This window comes from Onychostoma macrolepis, chromosome 18 (genome assembly GCF_012432095.1).
Source record: "Onychostoma macrolepis isolate SWU-2019 chromosome 18, ASM1243209v1, whole genome shotgun sequence".
Taxonomy (NCBI): Eukaryota; Metazoa; Chordata; class Actinopteri; order Cypriniformes; family Cyprinidae; genus Onychostoma; species Onychostoma macrolepis.
Window position 1 is genome coordinate 14,323,390 of NC_081172.1, and position 14,111 is coordinate 14,337,500.

The 14,111-nt window shown below is 38.9% G+C and overlaps 1 long non-coding RNA gene across 6 annotated transcripts in view; it reads right to left on the minus strand.

Annotated features, from left to right (window-relative positions):
* LOC131524548 (uncharacterized) overlaps positions 1–14,111 on the minus strand; it is a 129,216-nt gene that overhangs the window by 62,271 nt on the left and 52,834 nt on the right. For 5 of the 6 annotated variants that reach the window (XR_009266999.1, XR_009267002.1, XR_009267001.1 and 2 more), the window contains exon 6: positions 1,175–1,436. The exons of the other annotated variant lie outside the window; for it this stretch is intronic. This is a non-coding gene — a long non-coding RNA (uncharacterized LOC131524548). The remainder of the gene's footprint in view (positions 1–1,174; positions 1,437–14,111) is intronic. 6 annotated transcript variants of the gene reach the window in all.

The window sequence follows — 14,111 nt, forward strand, 5'->3', positions numbered from 1 at the left end:
CTCATAAAATTCCATGTGTACTGTCAGACTTTCCCGAAAATTTCTGTGATTTATAACATATCAAGCAAAACAACAGATTATGATAAAGAAAAGCCTGTTTTCTCAAGCTAAAGAGGAAAATAAGTTTATACTTGGGAGTACTCAGCAACAAAAGTGTCTAAAATAAAATAAAATAAAATAAAATAAAATAAAATAAAATAAAATAAAATAAAATAAAATAAAATAAAATAAAATAAAATAAAATAAAATAAAATAAAATAAAATAAAATAAATAAACATTTTATTTAAATAGTATATTTAATATATGAATATTAATATGATCATCATTATTATTATTACTATTATCATCCTCATCGTTGCTATTTTTACTATTGTTGTTACTTACTTTTACATACATTTATAACTTAACTTTCTAACTAATCTCTTGAAAAAAACTGGACAAATTTATGTTCAAATTAAGAATTAATCAAATATTCATTATTTAACAAACAGTATACTATTAATATTATTAAAATGATCAATATTACTATTATTATTATTGTTGCTGATGATGTTTTTTTTATTATTGTTGTTGCTACTTACTAATTTTACATAACTTTATAACTTATAACTCTTGAAAATGTAAGAAAAATGACAAACTTATGTAGAAATGAACATTAATCTAATATATGCTGTAAAAGTATTTAAAAAATGTAATTAAGGAATTTAACCTCACTGTAGTGTCACAGAATAATCTTGGAAAGTCTTTCCCTATTCATCATATTTTATTAGGTTTGCATGTACTGTACTATACATCTCTAACAACTTGTCAACCTTAGCATTATTTACAAATAAAAACATTATTACAATGTTTTTCACTCTGCTGTTTGTTCCTTGCGGCTCAGAAGTGGCTCTGAGAGGGAGCGAGCGGTACGCATGGTAGGGCGAGCTAAACAGTGGGGCCTCTAATTGAGAGCTCAAGTGAGGAGTCGGCGAGCTGGCTCACTTCATCCGAGTGTTTGTCATTAGACCTCTCCACTGAGAGAAAGTGCGCCCGTGCCGCGCTGTGGCGGCCCGCTCGTGTGTAACCAAGATTTATGCTAATGGGCCTCTGCATATGCTTATTCCACATATCTATATTAAAGTTAATAGACTGTTACATTGCTTCTTAACCCCAGCCTCCATACATGATTACCTTTTCCGATTTCTTTGCAAAACGCCATATAAACACGGGGCAGGGATTTTTGTCAACGTGTCAGTGGGTTTGTTTCCGGTAGCAGCCCAAGGCTCCCATAATTGTGGTTGGGGACTCCGTCATAAACGGCCGCCTAAAGAGCAGGGCAAGCCATCTCTTCAATGCTGTAATGTTCCCTGGCTGCTGAACAGTCCACTGGATTTATCACCTTGCTACTGGGAGTCTGTTCTGCTTGCGCACCAGTACAGCCTGCCTGGGAACACTTGAAATAGAAACAAATCATGTTATGACAATTAGACATTGTTCATCCATTCAAAGCTAAAGGGAAAAAAAAAAAAAAAAACAACAACAACCAAACAATAATCAAAAATGAACCATAATACAATGTCATTCCGAAATTATTTCAAATGATATTTGTTTTAAATAGCCATCAATAGAGAAAATTGCTTATGCCTGCCAAATAAATAATGTATCCAGTGCAAAATTTTAAGGCCAGGAGTCTAATACTCATCCAGGCCAGACCATCCCATAAACCCAACAAATTCTGAAAGTATTAAGAACCTACCATACAAAATACATTAAAAAAATAAATAAATAAACAATAATAAAAAATAAAAAAAATCAATTAATTCATTTGTTCTTAAATTATTGAATTTATAACAAATGTAAAATAAATGAATAAACAAACAAACACAAATAAATAAAGTAACTTTTGCATTTATTTTTGTTTCTCCTAACTTTTTAATTTATCCTAGCTTCATTCCATCTGACATATAAAGGGAAGAGGTGTGAGGGGCACTGAGGCCTACCCGCCTAAAACTGACAAATGAGAGGGAATAAAATATAAAAATATTTTTTTTTCCCTCAATTATTCATTTTTATTTGATCAATTTATATAATTATTTAACAATCCACCTGAATCCTCTCTGTAAAAAAGATAAAAGCGCAATCAACAACTTATAACGCTCTTCTCCATCATTTGATGAATTACCGCTGCCACAATCACTAGAAAATGTACACAGCTGTAATAGTGCAACGTTAATTGCGCCAGACAAATAATAGCTGACTTTTGTGAATAATAATCCTAATCTATAATAGTCCTAATTTACATAAACAGAAGGCTTGTTTGCAATGACTTTCTTTCTTCTGTGGAACACAATAATTGCCATCGAGTCTTCTATCCATAATACCACTTTCTCTAGTGAAAAAGCTGTCTCTTCTGAATCAGGTGAGAAATATGCACAGATCAAGCACTGTTAGCCAAAACAGTTCTAAACAAATATGTTGGCGGATTTTGATCACAGAGGACAACAAGGGATGGACTTTTTCACTGGAGGACGTGTTATTATGGATTATGGACTGGTATTTCGACAAGAAGTGACGTTTTAAACGCCTTAATGATGGATTTGTTTCTTACAAACATGCAGCTTTTCACTTAACAAGACATTAACTGAGGGTGAAGAAACAAACTCATCTACATGTTGGATGGCCTGAGGTTGAGTAGATTTTAAGCACATTTCCATTTTTGGGTGAACTATTCCTTTGTACATAAAATGTGGACCTTCAACAAATAATTGTCTGATAAAGTGAGAACTATCCAGCAAGGTAACAAGGAGAACACTAGTGATCTTGTGAAGGACAGCAGGGCACAACACCGGGCAGAGTTTCCCCGACTGTTGAACAAAGCCTCTAGAACAAGTGGTGGCAGTTCCAGGAGCCAATCTCCTTCAGCCTCTCTCCTCCCCCCATTACAATCCACTTTGCCAGGCTCTTGACTTACAAATTGCTGCTTTAGACTTGGTTTCATTGTAACAGCTTTCTTGGGAGAGAGAGAGAAAAAAACAAGCACAGAAAGGACACTTATTTCTCGGCGCACTACAGTATCGCAGGGCCTCGGCTAACAGTCAGTGTATTGTTCGGGCCTGTCCCTCAGAGAGACTGGCCACAGCGCTGTCAATAAGCTCCCTCTCTGTTCGCTTCCCTCCCCATCTTTTCTACTCATCTACTTGGCTGGCTTTCAAATAAGAGCCATGAAAAAGTAAAATGCTTAGGACATAAGCCCCTCAATAGCTCCGCTTAATTCCTTCTTTAATATGTCAGACAAAAATATCTGGGTTCTTTAGCATGCCAATGAGAGTGCTAAGAGAGAAGTGTTCCCAATGGAGCGAGCACAGGGAGAAGGGTGACTTGATTCGGGTATAAAGCACTTCTGTGTGCTGTAGGGCTTCTGAGAGCGGGGAGGGGACCAGAAAGAGAATAGGTGTGTGTGTTAGTGTGTAAGTGTGTGTTCTCTGGGAGCTTTACTCCACCGTCTTCGGCAGACGTAGACACTTGTGCACAAAGACGCACGCACTTGTCAAGACATCAAAAAACGGCCGTGTACATCTCATGGAAAGTCAAGGTTGAGTCATTGAAACAACTGAAAACCACTAGCAACTTGAAATGTCAGAGACCGCCACCTGTTACGAGTGTAAAAACACGGCTTTATGAATTCTGATTTAATTGAAAATGGTACAAGCAGCTGAAGTGCTACTACATTCAATAGCTGAAAAACATTAGCTAGATGAGTGCTAATATATTGACTTAATCGTTATGTGTATGTGTGTGTTATATACTTCATTTAAGCACGTTATTTCCATAATTGTTCTATAAATTACATTTTCCACTACATTGGCTTCAGATGGATAATTAATTTCTGACTTTAGCCTTTTTTAATTTCCATTCTCATGCAGAGATTGCTGAATACCACACTGTTCTGCTGTCTATCACAATATCAGTCCACCTCAGCTAAAGACGCTTGAGAGTTTGCCCCGACCTCTTCGATCCAAGTCTAATAAACAAATTGCATTACTTTGAGATGACGCTTGAAATGTCAGGTATCAGCCGTGTAGCGCACCTGACCAGAAAGTACCATGGGATTTGTGGTCATCAACTTGACTATTAGTTTCAGGCTCAAACAGTTCCACTACTGTCGGTTGCAGTCGTATATTGTTTGCAAAACAGGAAGACACATTTCCATGATCTGACAAGCATTAATATTATAAGTTGGCTTCATGCAGCTTCTGTCACTGAGGGCATGCATTATTTTTTAACAGTCAGTCTGGGAGAAAAATAGAATAAGTGATTTTCAGAACTAAATAACTACTGGGTTCACAAACAACTGTATAGAAAACAATTAAAAAATGCTGGGTTAAATACAACCCAGCACTGAGTAAAATGTGGACAAATCCAGTGATTGGGTTGTTTTGATCCAGCAGTTGGGTTACTGCCCAGAAGGTTGGGTTAAACATTTAACCCAACTGTTGGTTGAAAACAACTCAGTCGTTGGGTTTGTCCATATTTAACCCAGCATTTTTTTCTACCTGGTCTCATGGCATTTACGTACCTGGGTGCACTTTTTAGCGTGACATGAAATACGTACCAATAAGTACATATCACTGCAGTTTCCAAAATGAATGAACACTTTCACACAAATTTACAGAGTTGCGATTAATAAAGTGTAATTTTCGCACAATTACTTGAAGAATATCATGCTATGACTTCAAAATAATATTAATATGCTGGGAGATTTGAAAACTGATGCTTTTGAACGTTAGCATCGCACACATCAAGCTTCATATCTATACGGCGAAACGTACAGCAAGGTACGTAAAATGGTGTCGCACAAAAAGTGCGCAGAGCTACGTATTTTTATGAGACCAGGTTGATTTTTTTAGAGTGTAGGAAATTTTGTAGACATTTTAAATTCTAAATTTCTATCTGTCTAAACATTATTTAGAATTAAACTGTGAAATTCCAATTCAGTTTAAATTGAATTAATTCTATCTAAAAATGATGTTTCATTAACAAAGTTCGGGAGGAGCACGTCAGATACTTAGCCTAATTAGACACAAGTGGTACGCCATCAAGCTAATCAACACACGGGTATAAATACAGCTGACATACCTCCATTCATTTGACGGCTAATAAGCATCCCTCCACCACCCCTTCTCCACTATTATCACTAAAGTTCTCAACACACTAGGGGGGTACTCTGGGTTCAGGCAATTCCCGAGCTCGGAGCCCTTCCCCAGGACAGCACGCCAACGACGTATTACCATACTCGCCAAATACGCATTACGTTACTCGTGCTAAATATATGTAAGTGTGAACTTGTGAAAGGATGGTTAGTCAAGGCAAATTTAAAAGAGAACTACAAAATCTTTAAAATAAATAAAATTAATTTAAAAGACATTTAAAGAGGTTTTATAGGCTTTACAGTAAGACCAATGTCAAATTCCAATTCAACTTCCTGTGGGGCGTGGCCTATTCAATTCAAATTCCAACTAGGCTGCTTTTACAGTATTTGATCAAAAATATAGTAAAAGCATTAATAATGTGAAATATTATTACAATTTAAACTAACTTTTTTCTATTGTAATATATTGTACCATGTCATTTATACCTGTGATGACAAAGCTGTTTTTTTGACAGCCATTTCTCCAGTCATCACATGATCCTTCAGAAATCATTTCAATATGCAAATTTGGTGATCAAGTATCATTTCGTATTACAATCACAGTTGAAAACGGTTGTGCTGCGTAATATTTTTGTGGAAACCATTATACATTTTATTTCAGGATTCTCTGATAATAATTCTCTGATCTCTGAGCCCAAATTTTAGCCCCTTTCAGGACACACAAAAACAAAAACAATTCCTGGTTGGTCTCTTTATATGTCAGCCAGTCTCTTCTCTTGTGGAACAGACCTCATGTTGTTTAGTAAAGGTCTGGCAATGCAAGACTAGAAATATACCGGTGACATCTTTAAATTTAAATAATAAAAAATATAAAGTAAGACAGCAACAGAGACATACACAGAGAGATTGTCAAAAGTCTCTACAGCTCCCTCTCAAGGGTTAATGACTGGCTGGACCGCCTCCTCAGTGTCGCTCCATCCAGATGAAGCGCGACTGCTGCATTATCATTTCACAAGGCAAAAACAGACGGCGACATATGCCCAGAACCGTCCTTTAGTTTTGGACTCAAAAATATTCATCAAAAAGGGCCTGCTCTCCCATGAGCTTGCTGCCATATGCCAGCAGAAAATGTCACCAGTGAAAGACATATTAATTCACCAGTTTCAGAACTCCATTTGATATTCATGCCTCCCAAGTATTCTGACCCAGATTCACTCCTGTGGTGTTAGATCCTGTTCGGCACAGAATAAAAGACAGCTGTTATCATACCCCGCCTTCTTTGTGTGTGTGCAAGTGCTGCACACAAGCATGTGTGTACCTGTGTGGGTCTTTATTGGATGCACTGGGGTGCATTTTCATGTCACAAATAATGAAATGAAATTAAAACAAATAATAACCTTCCTCTTAGCTTGACAAATCTACATTTACAGTACTATGCAAGCAGCCAGGACTCATTTCACTCATGCACTCATTTCGGCCTAGACATGATCAATCCAATCCGGACTCAGAACTGAGCTTTATTTTACAGGGTCTGTACAAGCATTTTTAAATTAACCGAAACACAGTACATCATAATCCAAAAGATAAAATCTTTATTACCTTTTGGCAGGTAACTGTATAATGTTTTACTATTAATAACAAGCAATGATAAATTTGCCATTTAAAGATTGTAATAATGGAAGATGAGATTTTTTTCTATCTATTCTAACAATCTAGTCCACTTCACAAAGATAAACAACACAGTTAATTATTGTTAATTGTAAGCATAGCTATACAACTCGCAATTTCTAAACTTAAAATTGCGTTTACGAAGTTCTCAGTTTTTTTATTATTTTTTTTAAATGATTTTTTCTGCAATTCTGACGATTTTTTAAAAGGTAATTACAACTTCTTAATTTCACAATTCTGACTTTTTTTCCGCAAAGTGTATGAATTTTATGAAAAAATTGTGAGAAAAAAAGTCTAAATTGTAAATTACATCACCAATTACCTTTTTTTTTTAAAAGAAAGGTAATATGCTTACATAGCCACCATATTAGCTAAGATAAACTAAAATCAGAGAAATCTAAAGCTAATTACACTACAAGCTACGTGGCAAAGAATTGCTACATGTTATCATCAGCAATGTCTGTGTCACACCCAAGGACTGCCTGTGTGTGTTTTCTGTCTCTACGTGCTCCCCTTGACTTAGTTCTTCCTCTTGTATGCCCATATTTGGTTCTGTTCCTGTCACCATTTAGTTAATTCTGTTCCACCTGTGTTTTATTAATTATCTCATTTAGTTTGAGTATTTAAGCCCTGTGTTTTCCTGTGTCTAGCGTCCGGTATATACGTCGATGTTGTGCTCCTGTGTGTCTCTGCCTTCCTCGTGTTACCCCGTTTTTGGATTGTTTATTAAAGACTTTAGTTTGAATTTACCCACGTCTCCTCGTTCCTCGTTTTGCCACAAAAGGCAACCGTGACAGAATACCAGATCAAAACAGTAGCGTGAGCGGCGCCCTGTTTTCTTTTCCCCGTTTTTTGAAAGTCTTTTGTTTTCAATTGTTTTCCCCGCATCATGGAAGTCGCCGCTCGCTATTTCGCCCTAGCATGCAGAGAGTAAGCGTGGGAATTTGGCGAGATCACCGTGAGGACTGCGAGTCCGCCCGCCGCTATGAAGTCCAGCCTGTCGGCCGATCCTCAGTCAAGTCTGCCAGTCATTCATCTGTCAAGCCCAACGGCTGCGGCTCACTCAAGCCCGCCGGCCGCCGTTCGCTCAAGCCTGCCGGCCACACCGAAGTCAAGCCTGTCGGTTCCCTCAAGCCCGCCGGCTGCTCCGAAGTCAAGCCTGCCGTCTGCTCCGACGTCAATCCCGCAGGCTGCGGCTCCCTCAAGCCCGCCGACGGCTCCAAAGTCAAGCCCGCCGGCGGCAGCTCACTTCAGCCCCGGAGTTCGCTCCAGTGCAGGCTCCAGCCCCTGACCAGAGTCGAGTCAGGTAAAGACATCTTGTCTTGTCCAGAGTGAGAATTCCTGTCAGTCCTGTCTTGTCTTGTCCATAGAGACTCCTCTGAAGCTGGCTGATTCTCTTGTCATGGCCTCGGAGGCCATTCCCAAGCTGCTTGCTTCTCTTGTTGCCTCAATGGAAGCCGTTCCTGAGTCTAACCTTGAGAGGGCCCCTGACACCACGTCCAGCCCAAGGAGGGCTGTTGTGCTCACGTCAGGCTCAGAGATGGTCTCAGATTCCGAGTCTAGTCCAGAGAGGGCTCCAGTTCCTGAGTTTAGCCCAGAGTTGGCTACTGTCTCCATGTCAAGCCCATGGAGGGCTGCGTTTCCCCCGTCAAGCCCAGAGAGGGCTCCAGTTCCTGAGTTTAGCCCAGAGAGGGCTCCAGTCCCCGAATCCAGCCCATATACGTCGATGTTGTGTTCCTGTGTGTCTCTGCCTGCCTCGTGTTACCCCATTTTTGGATTATTTATTAAAGACTTTAGTTTGAATTCCACGTCTCCTTGTTCCTCGTTTTGCCACAGAAGGCAACCGTGACAGAATACCAGACCAAAACAGTAGCGTGAGCAGCGGCCTGTTTTCTTTTCCCGTTTTTTGAAAGTCTTTTGTTTTCTGTTTTTTTCCCCCGTGGCATGGAAGTCACCGCTCGCTATTCCGCCCTAGACAGCAGAGAGTAAGTGTGGGAATTTGGCGAGATCACCGCGAGGACTGCTCCACCATGGATGTGGATGGATTATGTTATGTGGCGCGTAGACGCGCCTTCCGGGAGGGGGAGGCAATGTCACGCCCAAGGACTGTCTATGTGTGTTTTCTGTCTCTACGTGCTCCCCTTGACTTAGTTCTTCCTCGTGTATGCCCATATTTGGTTCTGTTCCTGTCCCCATTTAGTTAATTCTGTTCCACCTGTGTTTTATCATCTCATTTAGTTTGAGTATTTAAGCCATGTGTCCTGTGTCTAGCGTCCAGTATATACGTCGATGTTGTGTTTCTGTGTGTCTCTGCCTGCCTTGTGTTACCCCGTTTTTTAATTGTTTATTAAAGACTTTAGTTTGAATTTACCCACGTCTGCTCGTTCCTCGTTTCGCCACAGAAGGCAACCGTGACAGTCTGATATACTATTTGTTAATTTGAACATAAAAACAAACTCACATTTACTTAACTATATAAATGGGGGCATTACAAAGTTGTATTGTTTAAAAAAAAGGAAGAAAGGATGCAAAGCGTATACTGCCAAAAGAAAAACATCTATACAATAGAATAACTGACCAATTCATACAAGAGTGCTGACTCAAAAGAGCAATTCATCTCCCAATACAGGATCGCTAGTTCTGATCCCTAAACAGACGTTAAGAAAAATGTGCACGCATCTCGATTGCTGAAATATCAGGAGAAATAAACAGATTAAGAAAAATAGAAAAAAAGAACGCTACACCTCACTACAGAGGAATGTAGTAAAACTAACAGCTTTGCAACTGAAAAGCTCCAATTTAAAAACTAGTGAAGCTAACAGTTTACTACTGGGAAATGCCGTTAAACTAATAGCTTCTCCATTTGCTACTCCCCAAAATTGCAGCTCACTTTCAGTGAAGCCACGCTGTTTTTCTCAAGCGCTTTTTTCTCGAGCCTTTGTTTTTGTTTTTAGTGTCAGCCTACTGTAATGGCAGGCATTGAGAAAATAACACTAAAATCCCTTCCACAGGATTAGTCGATGTTCCTGGGAGGGATGCATACTGGATGGAAGAGTACACACAGGTTATTCATCCCATTTCAAACAGCACTGGCAGGAGCTGAGTAAATAATGCTGTTTGTTACAAAGTGCTGCTAACAGGCAGGACTGAAAACCTCTCGAATCAAAAGAAGCAGATAATGTCCTTCAGACAGCCGGGGTTTCGAGGGTTAGATTCAGTTCAGTGACTTCATCACATGAAAAAGTATCTCTATTCATCGGCTTGCTTCATTTTTCCCTTAGCTGCGCGTAACATAAAAATGTTCTGAATCAATCTCTGCATGACTCTGCTCCCCCCTGATGCCCACACACAAAAAAAGGGTCTTGTTTTGGGTGTCAGTAGGCTCATTGAGATTTCAGAGGGCCACCAGCTTCGCAAGGCCAAAGGGTCCTCCACAATCGACTTCATTAATCTAGCATTTCCGCAACCCAGTCATGAGTTGGCGTTATATGAACCTGCCTTTCAAAACTGAGGCGCAGTGAAAGCGGCTTGACCTAACACCCGGCTGAACTCTGCCTGAGCCAAATCCCAAAGTTCACCCACACAACAAAAAAGCCCTCTCTTTCTTTCCCCATGTAAAAACACATATCACCCCGTGAACCTGAGAGAGAGATGAGAGCGAGAGAACGAGAGACAGCGAGCTCCGGAAGACTGTTGTCGGAGTGTATTACGAACTGTCATACGACACCTGCCACTGTGTTCGCTACCTTTCTCACCTCACCTGCTGGGCCGCATGCTTTGTGCTTGGCTCTCACTAGCTTTCATACATAGTGCTTTCCGACTGGGAGAAATCCAACTGATCTCCAATAGAGGGATTAGAGTGTGCTGCCAAGCCATTACGTCATGTTTTGCCTGGTAAAAAGAGAGATCACAGTGACCTGCCAGAATGTGTCAAAGCATTTTTCACTGCACTCCAGGGGAAAACTAAATGCATTTGCACAAACGGCAGATATTACAAGTCTCAGATGCATATTTGTTTATCATACCTTTCATAAAGAGGCAACGGCTGTGAACTTCAATAGTTCATTTCATCGACAAGGGCAACAGCAGGACAAGGGTCTGCACACTTCAACAGAAGATTTAAGAGGACATGCAAACAGGCTAGAAATACTTGGCAGCTCTCATCTGACTGATTTCAGTTAGTTAAATGAGTTATGATGTAAGGGACACTCAGGGTCATGCCCCGGCAGCAATAGAGCATCTTTTTCTTGCTAAATAATTCAACTGAAATGGAAGTGCTACAACCAGTTGCTCTGCTACTTATGCATTATTCAAGCAATTCTCAACTCAAATGTCCAAATATGTGACAAAACATTTTATTTTTTGAATGTTTTTGAAAAAAGTCTCTTATCAAGGATGCATATATTTTTAGCAAAAAAAAAAAAAAAAATTAAAAAGTGTAATATTGTGAAATATTATTCAGATAATAAATAATGAAATAATATTGTGAATATAATTCATTCCTTTCATGGCAACACTAAAAGCCATTACTCCAGCCTAAAATTCTGATGTGGTGCTCAAGTAACATTTCTGGTCACACTTGATTTTAAGGTTAAATTCTCACGATTAACTTATTATTTGCCTCAGTAAACTGAGCTGGATAGATTACTTACAATTTGTAGTCGGTAACTGATTACAAAATTTGTAACGTAATCCGTTACATTACACATTTTAGGTAATATGATTATATGATCCGACTACTTTTAGATTACTTTTAGATCACTTTTGAACTTGTTTATCACATTGATTTAGATAGGACAATCTTGTTCCATATTGATTAAAAATATAAACGGTAAGAAAATATATTCCATTCATTGTTATTATAACAATGAATATTATAACATAACATAAAGTGCATTAAACATTACATTATATCAAGGTTTCCCAGACCAGGGTTTGTGAAGGAACTGCAGGGAATATAAGATTAATGGAAAGCTATTAAGTAATTGAATAAAAAATGCAAAATTAAAATAAATCAATTTGTGCATTTTAATGAAGTAGCTGTCAGTAGCTGATGCAATGTTGAAACACTTCTTAAACATAATATGATTTTTGTAATCAAATGCTGTGTAGCCACCTGACTAGTGACTGGTCTTTGAGTGAATGTCCACAGATCTGGAAGACTTTCTGAGTGTACTTATACTGTATATTTATATTAATATGTATACTATATATTTATATATATAACGTGTATACTATATATTTATATTGTTATGTAAACAATAAAAAAGTAACTGTAGTCTAAATAATAATAATATTTTAAAATGTAATTTAATCTAATTGCAAGTACTTATTTTTTGGAATCTGATTACATAATCCAGATTACATGTAATCAGTTATTACCCAGCTCTGACACCTATTTACTGCTTATATATCGTAGGTTAAATTTAGTAAGGTAGTTGTTAATTTTAGGTATTGGGTAGGATTAGGGATGTAGAATGTGGTCATGCAGAATATGTGCTTTACAATTACTAATAAACAGCCAGTATGATAACAATATGCATGTTAATAGTGAGAATTGGTCCCTAAACCAAAGTTTTTTCTTATTATTATCAATGTTGAAAACAGTTGTGCTGCAATATTTTGTCAAAATTTTGATTTTTTTTCTTCAGAATTATTTGATAAATCGCTTTAAAAAACAAACAGATTATATATAGATAGACAGACAGATATGTATCAAGTATGCAATTAGCCATATTGTCATTTTGGTTCTGTTATTCAGATTCTGATTTTGCTGTATCACTTTGATGAATTTCACCTCACTACCCCTTCTTTCTCGATGCTTTCCTTTTTGCCACAGTGCCACACTTTGAGCCCATTTAACCCTGTTCCATCTGGCGAAGCATTAGCACAAGCAATCACATCAGCCCAAACATACTGTAGTGAAGAGATACCTCATAAATATTGTGTTTTCCCTTGGCGACTAGTTCAGACAGAGTCACACTTTAATCAACCCACGGTTTCACGTCTGGACCAGAGAGAAGGAAGAGGTGCACGGTGGAAATGGCCACGTCTCATCTAGAGCTCCGAGGCCAAATATTACTACATCACACACCGCAGGACACGTACCTCCTCATACATCTCTCCCCCGAGAGGATTTTACACTTCAGCTAACAGCATGATTTGGAGGTATACCAAGCGCTCGACCTCGGGGTTACTGAAATCTACAACCGAGCAGGATAAGCATTCTCAGTTAGAAGAAAGAGAACGAGCGAGGGAGAGACAGAGAGACAAAGACCCTCTCTCTCCATCACACACACATGCACACTCACCCTAATCTCTGTCATCTAAAGAGGATGATCTTATTTCAAGACCTATCTGAGAAACTATAGTATTTTAATGCAACTTGTGTGGTCTCGAGGTCTTAAATATCTCCTCGCCACAAATTTGTAACAGAGGATGTGGACGATCAAGTATCTTCTGATGTGAGGGCTGACATCCAAACAAACTTAAGACTGTGCCTTTTAAGGTCGTATGTTTAAATGACATCCCATAACCTAGTAAATTCAAACAATGTCCATTTCGGGAAGACTACATTCCATTAATCTGGGATTCCCCATTTTCCACTTTAATATCGCTCGTGTCTGAACTGGGCCAAAGGCCATTGTAATCTCACAAATGAGCTGAACACACTTGCTCTTAGTCAGCAAATTGCATTGTTTTCACCCCTCTTCCTGCACAATTTTTCGAAAGAGGTGTGAAAAGATCATTTAGTGCCTCAGAGGGGAGGCTTCCTCCAATATCCCCGTAACAACGCGCTCCGCCTGGCCGATTGTTCTTTGCGTGATCATATAAAAAGATTCGGGAAGTGTCACTGCTTTTTATATTGTTGTTGTTGTTGTGTTTTTCCTTTGCCGAACAATGGGCTTCCAGGACAGAGTCCCCTAACGGGCTGCCAGATCCCCGCTTACCGGGTCTCCAACTCCCATCCCGCCTCTGCTATCTTTCTCTCCCCATCTGGCCCAGGCCCACTTCCCCGACCGGGATCCATTGTGTGATCCCAAGCAGCACGCGCAGGGCCGAGGCTAGCCCAAACATATTCACTTCACTCTCTGGAGGACTGCCAATGGACTCACCTAGAGGTGAAGTATGTGACATTATGGATTAATTATAAAGACATTTTGGAAAGCCGAACTATTTGGTTCAGGTAAAAAAAATAAAAATTGTGCTGACTCCAAAGAAGGGGCACAAAGGTATATTACTCTCATGGGCATATTATCTCAATGCATTCGGTGTTTTTCGCGCTTATGGTTTTGTAATTAACTTTACAAA